The 13068-nt window shown below is 35.9% G+C and overlaps 1 non-coding gene across 1 annotated transcript; it reads right to left on the bottom strand.

Moving 5' to 3' along the window:
* Positions 1-6783: 6783 nt before the first annotated feature.
* LOC141721934 (small nucleolar RNA R71) lies at positions 6784-6890 on the bottom strand. Its single transcript, XR_012574974.1, has one exon. It is a non-coding gene; the product is annotated as a small nucleolar RNA R71 (small nucleolar RNA).
* Positions 6891-13068: the final 6178 nt, after the last annotated feature.

The following is a 13068-nucleotide window of genomic DNA, read 5'->3' as shown; positions in this document are numbered from 1 at the left end:
CCTTCTCCAACACTGGCTCGGTCCGCATTGTTGGCTTTGTATCTATCAAAGAAAGATACTCATTTAATCAGTTCGTATCTCAGTCGCGTCTCAAACAGACTTCATGTAGCCCTTATCGTCTACCAATACGCTTACAATTGACTCGTATAATAATTATTAACATTTAGGACTCGATTAACCACATAATTCACATAACACATAAGTCACATAGTTATTTTAGACTTAAAAATAATTTTTAGAATTGAAATCGGATCACTATTCGCATTATCGATCAATATCTGGCTCGTTTCTTAATTTTCGGAATCTATTGGACTCGTCTCTATAAGTAATAGGGCATATAAGTAAATAAGTATCAAAAGACGACTCGCTTCCAAAAGGAATTAGGATTTAAAACTATTTTTAATGAAAACAGGTCATTTTTCGGAGTCGAAGGGCTATCGTTTAAATTGGATAAACGGTGCAATTATTGCTCAATAATTAGGAATAATTATTATTTAAAATATTGAACCTCAAAAATATTTTTAAATAATTATTTAGGAAAAAACAGTATTAAAAATGATTTTTTCATAATTTTTGGAATTAAAATAAATTTATTATGATTTATTGAAAATCAATTGATCAATATCAAAATAATTTATCATTTTTAAATAATTAAATATTAATAAATAATTAATCTCGGATTTTTAGAAAATATTTCAGAATTATTTATAAAATTAATTAATTAATCAATTTATTAAATAAATAAAATTGATTTTTAATTAATAAAAATAAAACAAAAATTAAAAATCTAGAAACATTTGTTAGAAATTGAACTTCTGACAAAATGGATCAAAGACGGGTCAAATTATTAGGTCAAACAGGTCAAATCCGGGTCATGAAGAACATGACCGGAAAATTCCCAGAATTCGGCGACCGACCAGGATTCCGATGACCCTTTTACAGGCCAAAAATGTAACCATTTGGTTCGTTTTTGACATAGATTCAGTTCTAAATCTACACAGCAACTTAATTCCGGCCACAACTTCCCTGAATAACCCCTAAATCATCTTCTCCGATCAAACTCAACCAAACTCCGGATAGACATCGATTTTCTTCGTTTGTACATGAAACTTCGATTTTAATACCTCAAGTCAAAGCTTGTACACTGTATATTCAAACTCAAAAACATATAAATCAAAAATTCATATAAACCCTAATAATTAAACTTCACTATCCAGGAATCGTTTGTTAATTAACTAGCATAAATTGACTGCAAATCATCATACAAAGCTATTCCAATCATCAAATTAATCAAATAACCCTAGAATCAAAATGTCCTAATTTGAACATAAACCCAAAAAAATAAAATTTAAAAAATAATGAATCTAAACATGAAATTCATACCATAAATCGAAAGAATAGATCGAGAGGATTGATTTGAGTACTCACATCAACTAATTTGGTGCTCAAAATCGATCATAATCACGCCTTGATTCTTCGACCTGTTTCTGGAAAATCTGACCCGATTTGTAGAGAATTTCTGATTTTACTGATTTTTAATTATTAATTATAAATAATTAAATAAAAATTAGGGTATTTATAGTAGTAAAAGTAATACCCCTAATTAAAATTAAGGCTCTAATTATACATCTATTAAAATTAATTGGCCCCTAATTTTATAATTTTTGAGTATTAATTTCTAATTTTAAAATATTTAATATATACATTAAATATGCCAAAAATTTCCCAAAATTGTGAATAATTCAAAAATACAAAGAAATAGACTATTTAAAAGTCCCATATTTTATAAAAATAAAAATGTGATTTTTGTGGAGCTTTTGACACTAGAAGGGGCCCGGAAAAGTCATTTTTTGCGAAACGAGAATTTTTTAAAAATATCTTGATGTTTAGAATAACGATATAGTATAAGCCATACTTGGAAAAATAAGGTCAATTATTTTGTTTGAAATATTAGCTATTAAAACAAAGTTCGGGTCGTATAACTTTTAATACGAAAGCTTTAAACACGAAACAATATACCCGATAAATATCCGAAAAATACACTGACGACACAGGACACACGTAGCACATATCAGTTAGGGTTTTATGACCAAATATACATAATAGCATAATAAAACACAGAATTCATCTTTATTATAATATAATACAAGCGTAATTTCACAATCGTTACACCAAAAACATACTTTTAAAGAAATTTCAAGATTTTTGGGTATTTTTCTAATTTTTCTGAATTTTTAATAAATCTGAAAATTATTTACAATTAAGAAAATACCCCTAAAATTATTTGGAGCATAATTATTTCATTTAATAAATGTAATTAGTCTAAAATTAATAATTAATATGAAATAACATTTTTTATATATAAAAAAACTAGGGTGTATTTACTGCCAGGGTTCGTGAGCTTCAAGATTCTGTTTGATTGCTATCGGGTTTTATGACTAAATCTGCCTTCAAAATATGCCTATCTTCCTTTCCGTGTGCAAAGGATCAAGTCAAAAACGTAGTTCTAATGGGTAGGGTGATGCCCCTTATATAGATATGGGATGTCTTGAATTAGATTAGGATTAGGAGACTTGGTGGACAAGTCTTCATTTTAGAATAGACTTTGGAGTCCTAATACGTAGGAAGCAGATTCCTTGTTGGTTTGGGTGCCTTGGAGGCTACTCATTGAAGAATTCTATCATCTCTTGGATATGTTAAATGAGCTGTTGTTTCACCCAATTTATTAATTACGAAATTAATAAATAATCAATGCTTTAAGCCTCATTAATTGGGCTTTGTTACTGGACCGTAGCGGGTTTAATTAATTCGACATTAATTTTGCTTCTAGGCTAATTTCTGGCCCATAATATTAGCCCCCCAACTTTTGCGAAACCCGGTAAAGATTTCGTAGAACTTAAAGTTTATACCTATTCCGGTTATTGTCTTTATCGTAAAGTGTGGAGTGACCTACACATTTACAATAATTTTCCTTATCTGAGGCTTTAGGATATTTTATGGAATATTTATATTTCCCATGCCTATTTTCTCACCTTATTCCTATTTTTAGGATTTTCCTGGAATTTTTCTTTCAATTTTCAGAATCTTTCTGTGATTTTCAAGATTTTCCCTTAATTTTCAGGATTTTTCCTTGATTTTCAGGATTTATCCTTAATTTTCAGGATTTTTCCTTAGTTTTCAAGATTTATCCTTAATTTTCTGGATTTATCCTTAATTTTCGGGATTTTTCCTTAATTTTCAGGGTTTTTTGACTAGGATACATCACTAGTCGACCAGGATTCCTGATCGATTTTGACCAGGATTCTTGTAGACTTATAGCCACTTTTGACACTCTAATCGAATACATTTTTTACCAAGATTCTAGTTTCTTTCGACCAGGATTCTGGTCGACATTTGGGACATTCTAACACCCTAGTCAAAGGAATTTTCGACCAGGGTTCTGCCCTAAATCGACTAGGATTCTGCACTAAATCGACCATGATTCTGGTCGACTTTTGGGCTTTTTTATCATCCTTATCGAATAAAAATTCGACCAGGATTCCTCATTTTCTATGTTAGGACTTTAATTGATCTTTAATCTTTTTGACCATTCATGTCGAGTGAAAATTTGACCAGAATTCTCCCTTTAATCGATCAGGATTCTGATTGATCTTTAGTCTTTTTGACCACTCATGTCGAGTGAAAATTTGACCAGAATTCTCCCCCTAATCGACCAGGACTCTGATTAATCTTTAGACTTTTTGACCACTAATGTCGAGTGAAAATTCGACCCCAATTCTCCCCCTAATCGACCAGGACTCTGATTGATCTTTAGTCTTTTTGACCACTCATGTCGATTGAAAATTCGACCAGAATTCTCCCTTTAATCGATCAAGATTCTGATTGATATTTAGTCTTTTTGACCGTCCTCGAACCTTCTAGATTGTTCTAGATTGCTCTAGATCTGTCTTTTTATGGGCTTTTTTATTTGGGCCTTGCCTTAATGGGCTTTTTTGTCGATTCATCTTCCCTCTTGTTGTTATAAAAGAGTGGAGGGGAGTGGGATTCCTCATTTCACTACTCACTTCAAAAATTTCTCTTTACTCTTTCATTAAGGCAATTTCCGGCGCTCTCTCCCACTGTTGCTCCACCATCTTCATCATGTTTCTGCATTTCAAGCCTCCTTCCTAAGCATTTCAATGGCAGATCGCGACCATGCTAGGCTGGCCAAGATGAACACTTTTAAATGAGGTACCCTCATTCAAATCTGTTCTCCATATACATCTCTTATTGACATAATTATTACTAGGGGATGAATACCCTTCCCTTTCCGACTTAGACTCTTATAACCACAGGAACACCTTTCACGAACTAGACGGTACAATAGCAAGTTATAATACTCTATAAAGACTTCCTCCTTACCTTAGGATTACTTGATAAGTGGATTTTATATCTACTTGGAACATTTCATTTCGGCTTAAGTTGGTGTTTTGGACTCAAATATTTGGTGTTTTTGATGTATTTTGTGTTGAGTCATTGCAGGGCACTAGTCAGAGGTGGAAATGAGCTTTAAATGATTAGATGTTCATAAGAGATCAGGGAAGGAGTCATGGAAGTTTGTATGAAGGACAGAACGCAAAAAGAAGAAAGCTGCAGAAATTCTAAAGAAAGCAGGCGCGCCCGCGCCCAAAGGAGCGCACCCACACACTATTTGTCAGACAAAGAGCGCGCCCGCTGTTGAGTGGCATTTATGACACTTTATTATGCTCTAATAAGCTTTGAATTGGTGTATTTGTACTCAAGTTGTTATGTGTTTTAATGTGTTTTCTAGTGTTTTTGCATTTCAGGCACTATTCAGGTAATCAGATGAATTAGCATTGTTTTGGTGCTAATTTAGTGTCCAGGTGGTGTTGGAATAAAAGCTCGTAGAAAGCCGGTTCAAAGCAGCAAGATTTAAGAAGAAATATGAGTTTTTCCCATAAGGATGGCGCGCCCGCGCTGTGATAGCGCGCGATCGCGCCGAGGCCGAATTTCAGAATCATGTTTCTACTACAATTCTAAAAGGGAAGGCTTTCATATTGTTGAGGGCTGCTATATATATTCATATTAGGTCGTTTTTAATAGATAACAAGTTAGAGACGGACCAGAGCACAAGGAGAAGATGACAAGAGACCTTTAGCACAATTCAACAAAGGCGAAGACGATTTAGTTTATTCTTCTGAATCTTTGTTTTGAGTTATAATTTGGATGCTTGTTTCTTGTTTTGCTGAACCTATACTCTTGTTTGTACTTGGTTTTATTTATTCGTATAAAGACTACATTTTCTATGTCATTTTTTTATCAGAACCCACGTTGATGATGAGTCCGATTATGGGCTAATCGTTATCGTGGGGTTCTAGCGAATTTATTTATGGATTTCTTTAGTTAAATTGTTTGATGCCTTAGTATGTGGTGATTGTATGATATCCTAGTATTGGTTGTGTGTATTCGTCTTATGAGCGTCGCGAACTTATAAGATAATGTGTTAATTCTTAATGAAGCGAAAGTGAATTTAAGGATTTAGAACTTTCCATGCTAGTATAGGTTCATGTATGTGTCATGCATGATTCGTAGGTAATTTTAACCATCTTACTTGCCCTACATAATCAAGATAGATAACTTGTTCTTAAACCGTTATGTTGTCAAATTCTATAGAAATATAGGGTCTCAATATAATTGGTGCCTATTCAGCTTCTATCTCTTTTATGGACGTCTGGTAGAATGGTGGTGCAACGAAAGTTGGTGTTTATCAGTTTCGTGTTATCTGATTAGTGTCATCACCATTGCATGCTAAGGTTAAGAATAATAAAGCTATTGAATGAAATATTGAATGAAGTTAGAATCCTATGTTTGTCATATATATTAATTCAGTTAATCTTATTCTCGTAGTTATAATTGTTAGCGTAATTCTTAGTTATACACAATCTCACTTTGTTATTCGTCTTAGCATTGGATAATAACCATACATTATTGCTTAGGTGCATAAATTAGATAGTTAACCAATATAGTCTCTGTGGGAACGAACTAGAAAAGATTATATACTACTTGCGAACTCGTATACTTGCGTGTATTATTAGCGCATTTTTAGCGACTAACAAGTTTTTGGCGTCGCTGCCGGGGACTGCAGTGTTAATTTATAGTTTATGTGCTTTCCATCAATGGTCGTTAAAGTTCAATTACTCGGACATTGTTACTTATTTGTTCCTTGTCTGGTTTCAGGTACTCTAGCGAGGGTGTATGCATACGTATTCTCGTACTCGTAAGAGAACACTGGATAAAGCTGAGGAAGAACTTGTGGTAATTCGTAGGGAAGTTTCTAAGGAAGAAAAGAAGTTGGAGGAAGAAGAGAAAGTTGAAGAGCCAATTGTAGTAGCTATGGGTGATCAAGCAGAAAATCCGAAGGCTTTGATGGACTATTCTAAGCCTAAGATTAATGACATTCAGTCTAGCATCATCAGACCAGCCATCAGGGCTAACACGTTTGAGATCAAGTCAAGCACGATCCAGATGATACAAAACTCAGTTCAGTTTAGGGGTTTTCCTACTGAAGACCCCAACATGCACATCAGGGATTTCATCGAGATCTTTGACACTTTCAAATTCAATGATGTGACTGAAGATGCTATCAAGCTACGACTCTTTCCATTCTCTATGAGGGATAAAGCTAAGTGCTGGTTACACTCTCTACCAGCAGGGTCTATCACAACTTCGGAAGATCTTGCTCAAAAGTTTCTCACTAAATTCTTCCCTATGGCGAAGACTGCCGCAATCAAGAATGTTGTTACCCAGTTCACACAGTAAACTGGAGAATCTCTTTGTGAGGCTTGGGATCGATATAAGGAGATGCTAAGGAAGTGCCCACGCCATGGCATGCCTGATTGGATGATTATCAACTACTTCTATAATGGATTGGGTACTACTTCTAGACCCATGCTTGATGCAGCTTCAGGAGGAGCCCTGTGGGCTAAGAGCTACAATGAAGCTTATGAACTTATTGAACTGATGGTTGCTAATGAGTACCAGAATCCTTCCCAGAGACTGACTCAGGGAAAAGTAGCAGGAATTCTGGAGTTGGACGCAGCAACTACTATCGCTGCCCAACTTAAGGCTTTGACAATGAAGGTGGACACTTTGGCTAATTATGGAGTTAATCAAATCACTAGTGTCTGTGAGCTTTGTGTTGGTGCCCGTGAGACTGATCAATGTGCAATCTCTAGTGAATCGGCTCAGTTCGTGAGCAATTTCCAGCGATCGCAGCAACCTGTGCCATCCATCTATCATCCTAACAACCGCAATCATCCTAATTTCAGTTGGAGCAACGCTCAGAATGCGGTTCAACAGCCTTATCAGTAGTATCCAGCTAAGCAGTACAACCCCCCTGGTTTTCAGCAACCGCAGTATGCACCAAGACAACAACTTCAGCTGCAACAAGCTAATGAAAAATCTGAATTAGAGGATTTGAATCTTATGTGCAAGAGTCAAGCTGTTTTCATCAAGACCTTGGAAAATCAAATTGGGAAAATTGCCAATGCCTTGCTAAATCATCAACCTGGTATATTGCCTAGTGACACTGAAGTTCCAGGAAAGAAGGAAGCTAAGGAGCAGGTAAAGCCAATCACCTTGAGGTCTGGGAAGGTTGAGAATCCCGAACAAACTCTAGAGTTGACTAAAGAAGCTGGGTATGAGAAAGAAGCAAAGCGGCATGATGAAGAAGTGTGTTGTGTATATGTTGTGTACTTGATGATTTCATAAACAAAACATCTCAGTAGATTTTACTTAGAGAAATAATGTAGCACTCGACGGATAAGAATTATAGTCCCGACGGATAACTCATTATAGTCCCGACGGATGTTAACTTATTATCCATCGAGTGAGTAGCTTATGTAATAATAAGTTTGTAACACAGTTCTGTATACATCTTTGTATAGATTCTGTAGTAGCCTATAAGTCATGTTGACTTTAACTAGATATGCAAAATAGGTTGATTAATTGTATATAAATGATGTCTTGTAATTCTGCATAAGTGAAATGAAGTCAAGTGCCAAAATAGCTACCGACGGATGATTAACAAAGCCATCGACGGATGATCAAATGACTATCAACGGATGTTTAGTATAGCAGTCGACGGATGATCAATGAAGCCATCAACGGATGATCAGAAAGTTGACGGATGATCATATATCCAACAGATGTTCATAAAATCCAACGGATGATCATATAAAGAATTCAAACAATAGTTGAACAGTGAAAGCTGAGCACAGCCGTCGAGATGTATACAAATCTACTGTGGAAGCCCATTAACTAGGTAATAGGGGACAAAAAGTAGCAAAGCTTAAGACTGATAGTTTTTATATTTATTCAGTCTTTTTGACTTTGTAATCTTGGTAATATATAAACCAAGAACGTAGCAAATAGAAAAATAAGCTGAGATACAAAAATAGAGAAATCTTTGTAAGCAGAATCTTTAGCATTTCTCTGTATTCTCAGTAGTTCGATTTGTAAGCAGTTGTGAGCATTCTTGCACAAAGAGTCCTCTCGATATATAATATATATCTCTGGTGGAATTGTTTAAATCCACCAGAAAGTTTTTAAAGACTCTTGTTTTTAATTACTTATGTTTTGATTCTATTAAGTTTCTATTCCGCATTGTGCTAATCAAAACACTTATATCTATATTCGAGTTGAACATTTTTATTTCGAGAAAAAAAAAAGGTTCAAGAATTCCATTCAACCCCCCTTCTGTAATTCTTGCTATATTGTTAAGGGACTAACAATTGGTATCAGAGCAAGCTCTTAATCTACAAAGAGTTTAAAGATCAAAACAATTCAGCAAGATGAACAAGAAAGACGTTGTAGTCAAGATTCCTTTTCTAGATAAAGATAATTACCATCATTGGAAGGTAAAAATGCATCTTCATATGTTTTCTCAAGATGAGGCCTATGTGGATTGCATAGATGAGGTCCTCATGTTTCAATGAGAGCTGCAACAGGAAACGAGCCATCAGTTCCCAAGCCAAGGCACGAATGGTCTGATCCTGATATTGAACAAGTCAGGAAGGATAAAAAGGCCATGAACATTCTGTTCAATGGAGTTGATGCACACATGTTTGACAACATTATTAACTGCAAAACTGCCAAGAAAGTCTGGGATACTATACAAATAATCTGTGATGGCACCAAGCAAGTTAGAGAAAATAAAATGCAGCTCTTGATTCAGCAATATGAGCATTTTCACAATGAGGAAAGTGAGTCACTCACTGACACTTTTAGTAGATTCCAAAAACTACTAAATGCTCTTAAGCTGCATGGAAGAGTCTATCAGACTAAAGACTCTAATCTGAAATTCCTTAGATCTCTTCCAAAGGAATGGAAACCAATGACAGTCTCATTAAGAAACTCACAAGATTATAAAGAGTTTACTTTGGAGAGACTGTATGGCATCCTGAAGACCTATGAGCTTGAGATAGAGCAGGATGAAAGGATGGAGAGAGGAAAGAAGAAAGGAGGATCCATTGCACTAGTTGCTGATTTGGAAAAGGAGAAGGAAGTGAAGATGGAAGCTGTTGAGTCAACTTCTAAGGTCTGTGAAAGCAAGGGCAAGGGGATTGCAGTAGAAAGTGAAGATTCATTGAGTCAAGATGACATGGAGGGCATTGATGAGCACCTAGCATTTCTTTCCAGGAGATTTGCCAAGCTTAAGTTTAAGAAGAACTTTGGAGCAGCCAAGCCAAATAGAAACATGGTGGATAAGTCAAAATTCAAATGTTTCAAATGTGGCTTGGCAGGGCATTTTGCAAATGAGTGTAGAAAGTCAGATTCCAGTAAGAAAAGGTTTGAGTCTGTGGATTATAAGAAAAAATACTTTGATCTACTCAAACAAAAGGAAAGGGCTTTTATTACACAAGAGAATGACTGGGCAACAGATGGTTTGGATGAAGATGAAGATGTCAGCTATGTCAATCTAGCCCTAATGGCCAAGTCTGATGAAACAGAGACAAGTTCCTCAAGCAATCAGGTAATCACTACAAACCTTGCACATTTATCTAAAGCTGAGTGTAATGATGCCATAAATGACATGTCTACAGAATTATATCATTTACCTGTTACACTTAAGTCTCTTACTAAAGAAAATGCTAAAATCAAAGAAAACAACTTGTTTTTAAGTGAGAGGAATAATGTGCTTGAGTCTCAGTTTGTTGATTTTGAGAAACTAAGGATTGAGTGTAAGATTACCAAAGAGGAATTAACTGAGTCCTTGAAAAAGGAAGAGATTTTAAAGAAGCAGCTCGAGCGTGAACAAGAGGTGATTAAAGCATGGAAAACATCCAGGGATGTCCATGCTCAAATCACCAAAGTTCAAGGAATTGAGTCTTTTTGTGATGAAGCCTGGAAAAAGAATAAAGAGAAACTAGAACCTAATTTGGTAGATGGTTTGCTGACAGATGTAGACTCGACGGATGATGAGGACTATCCGTCAGATAACAAAAAGTGTTATCCGTCGAAAGATGAAAATCCTCATCCGTCGGCTGTGAGCAAGCCCATTATCAAAGCCAAACTAATCAAGCTAAATGAGAAGTATGGGTATGTTTCCAAGAACTTTATTTCAGGAGAGTCAAGTCAAGTTAAGAAAGAAAAAAGGGGTAATGTTGGTCACATGACTGTCAAACAGCTAAGTGACAGACTTGAGAAAATTGAGATAAAAACAGAGACTAAAAGGAAAAACAACAGGAATGGTAAAGTAGGGATTAACAAACACAATAACTACACACCTGATAAATATGCTTCTAGAAAAATCTGTGTCAAGTGTGGTAGTGTAAATCATGTGTCTGTTAATTGCAAATATGCCATGCCTACTCCCATGCCTGTTCAGTCTCAATTTCCCAAAATGAATGCAATGCCTCCCATGCCTGTTAATGTTATGCCTACACAGAACATGAATGCACATTTTTCTAATATGTCATTTGCACCTAATCCATATTATGCTGCATACAGTATGCCTCAAATGCCATTTAACATGCCCTACTGGAATAACATGTTTACACCAAGCATGCCATTTCTTGGTAGCCATAATATGCATGATAATTTTGTTGCATTAAATGGTTTCAAAGGCCCAACCCAAATGACTAAGGAAGAATCTGAAATTCCTAAGTCAAATGAGTTAAGACCTAAGAAACAGAAGAAGAAAGCTAACAAGGCAGGACCCAAGGAAACTTGGGTACCAAAATCAACTTGATTTAATTTTGATGTGTGCAAGGAAACAGAAGGAATCTTTGGTACTTGGACAGTGGTTGTTCAAGACATATGACTAGTGATTCTACCCTGCTCACAGAGTTTAAGGAGAGAGCTGGCCCAAGTATTACTTTTGGAGATGACAGCAAGGGTTATACTGTGGGATATGGCTTGATTTCAAAAGACAATGTCATCATTGAGGAGGTTGCATTAGTGGAAGGTCTCAAACACAATCTGTTGAGTATCAGCCAGCTTTGTGACAAAGGCAATTCAGTAACCTTCAACAAAGAAGCCTGTGTTGTGACTAATAATCAAAGCAACAAAGTGGTTCTCACTGGTGTGAGAAGAGGAAATGTGTACCTAGCTGATTTCAACTCAACTAAAGCAGAATCTGTAACTTGTCTTCTCAGTAAAGCAAGTCAGGATGAAAGTTGGCTATTGCACAAGAAACTATCTCATTTAAACTTCAAGACCATAAATGAGCTGGTAAAGAAAGAATTAGTAAGAGGTATTCCTCTAGTGTAGTTTTCAAAAGATGGACTGTGTGATGCCTGCCAAAAGGGGAAGCAGATCAACTGTGTGATGGACTGTGTGATGCATCATTCAGGAAGAAACTTGATTCAGCAATTGAAGAGCCTTTACAACTGCTTCACATGGACTTGTTTGGACCAGTCAATGTATTGTCAATCTCAAGGAAAAGATTTTGCCTAGTAATTGTAGATGATTTCTCAAAGTTCTCTTGGACATATTTTCTAAAGTCTAAAGATGAGGCTAGTGAAATCATCATCAATCACATAAGGCAAGTCAACAATCATCCTGATTTCAAAGTTAGAAGAATCAGGAGTGACAATGGAACTGAGTTTAAGAACTCTGTCATGAGAGCATTATGTGAAGAAAATGGGATACTGCATGAGTTTTCAGCAGCAAGGACTCCACAATAGAATGGAGTAGTGGAAAGGAAGAACAGATCACTTATTGAAGCTGCAAGGACAATGCTTGAGGAATCTAAACTACCAACATATTTCTGGGCTGAAGCTGTAAATACTGCATGCTACACTCAGAACATTTCTCTGATTAATCAAGCAAGATGCATGACTCCCTATCAATTGTTCAAGAACAAGAAGCCAACTCTAAACTTTCTTCATGTCTTTGGCTGCAAATGCTATATTCTGAGAAATCAAACTGATCAAAATGGGAAGTTTGATGCTAAAGCAGATGAAGGAATTTTTGTTGGATATGCTGTTGGTAAAGCATATAGAGTCTACAATCTAAGAACCAACATTGTTATGGAATCTATACATGTTGTGTTTGATGATAAAAAGATTGAAGGACTGGAAGATGGAGATTACCATGAGAGCCTCAAATTCGACAATGTTGAGATGGTTAGTGATGAAAGTGATGATGAGAGTGATCAAGAAACAGTGTCTAAGGATAATGCAGACAAATCTACCACCAATGAAGCACAAAACTCAACATCCATCGAGTTGCATAATGCTTCATCCGTCGGAAGGCAATCTATGTTATCCGTCGGAAGACAACCTGCCTCATCCATCGGTACTCAAAATTCACCATCCGTCGGGTTATCAAAAGGAGCAAGAGGTCAAGACAGATCACCTACAGAAAATTCTCCTTTCTCAAATCAAAGATCCAGAAACTCAGGGGGAGTTTCTAGCAATCAAAACTCAATCACACATCAAGACAATCATGAGGCCTCTTCATCTAGAGCTAATCTACTTCAACAAAGGAAATGGACAAAAGATCACCCCTTTGAGCTTATCATTGGTGATGTTTCTTTTAGAGTTCAAACAAGAAGAGCAATTC

Source organism: Apium graveolens, chromosome 4 (assembly GCF_009905375.1).
Source record: "Apium graveolens cultivar Ventura chromosome 4, ASM990537v1, whole genome shotgun sequence".
Classification (NCBI taxonomy): Eukaryota; Viridiplantae; Streptophyta; class Magnoliopsida; order Apiales; family Apiaceae; genus Apium; species Apium graveolens.
Note: the sequence above shows the minus strand (reverse complement) of the source record. Positions and strands in the feature narration are given on the sequence as shown.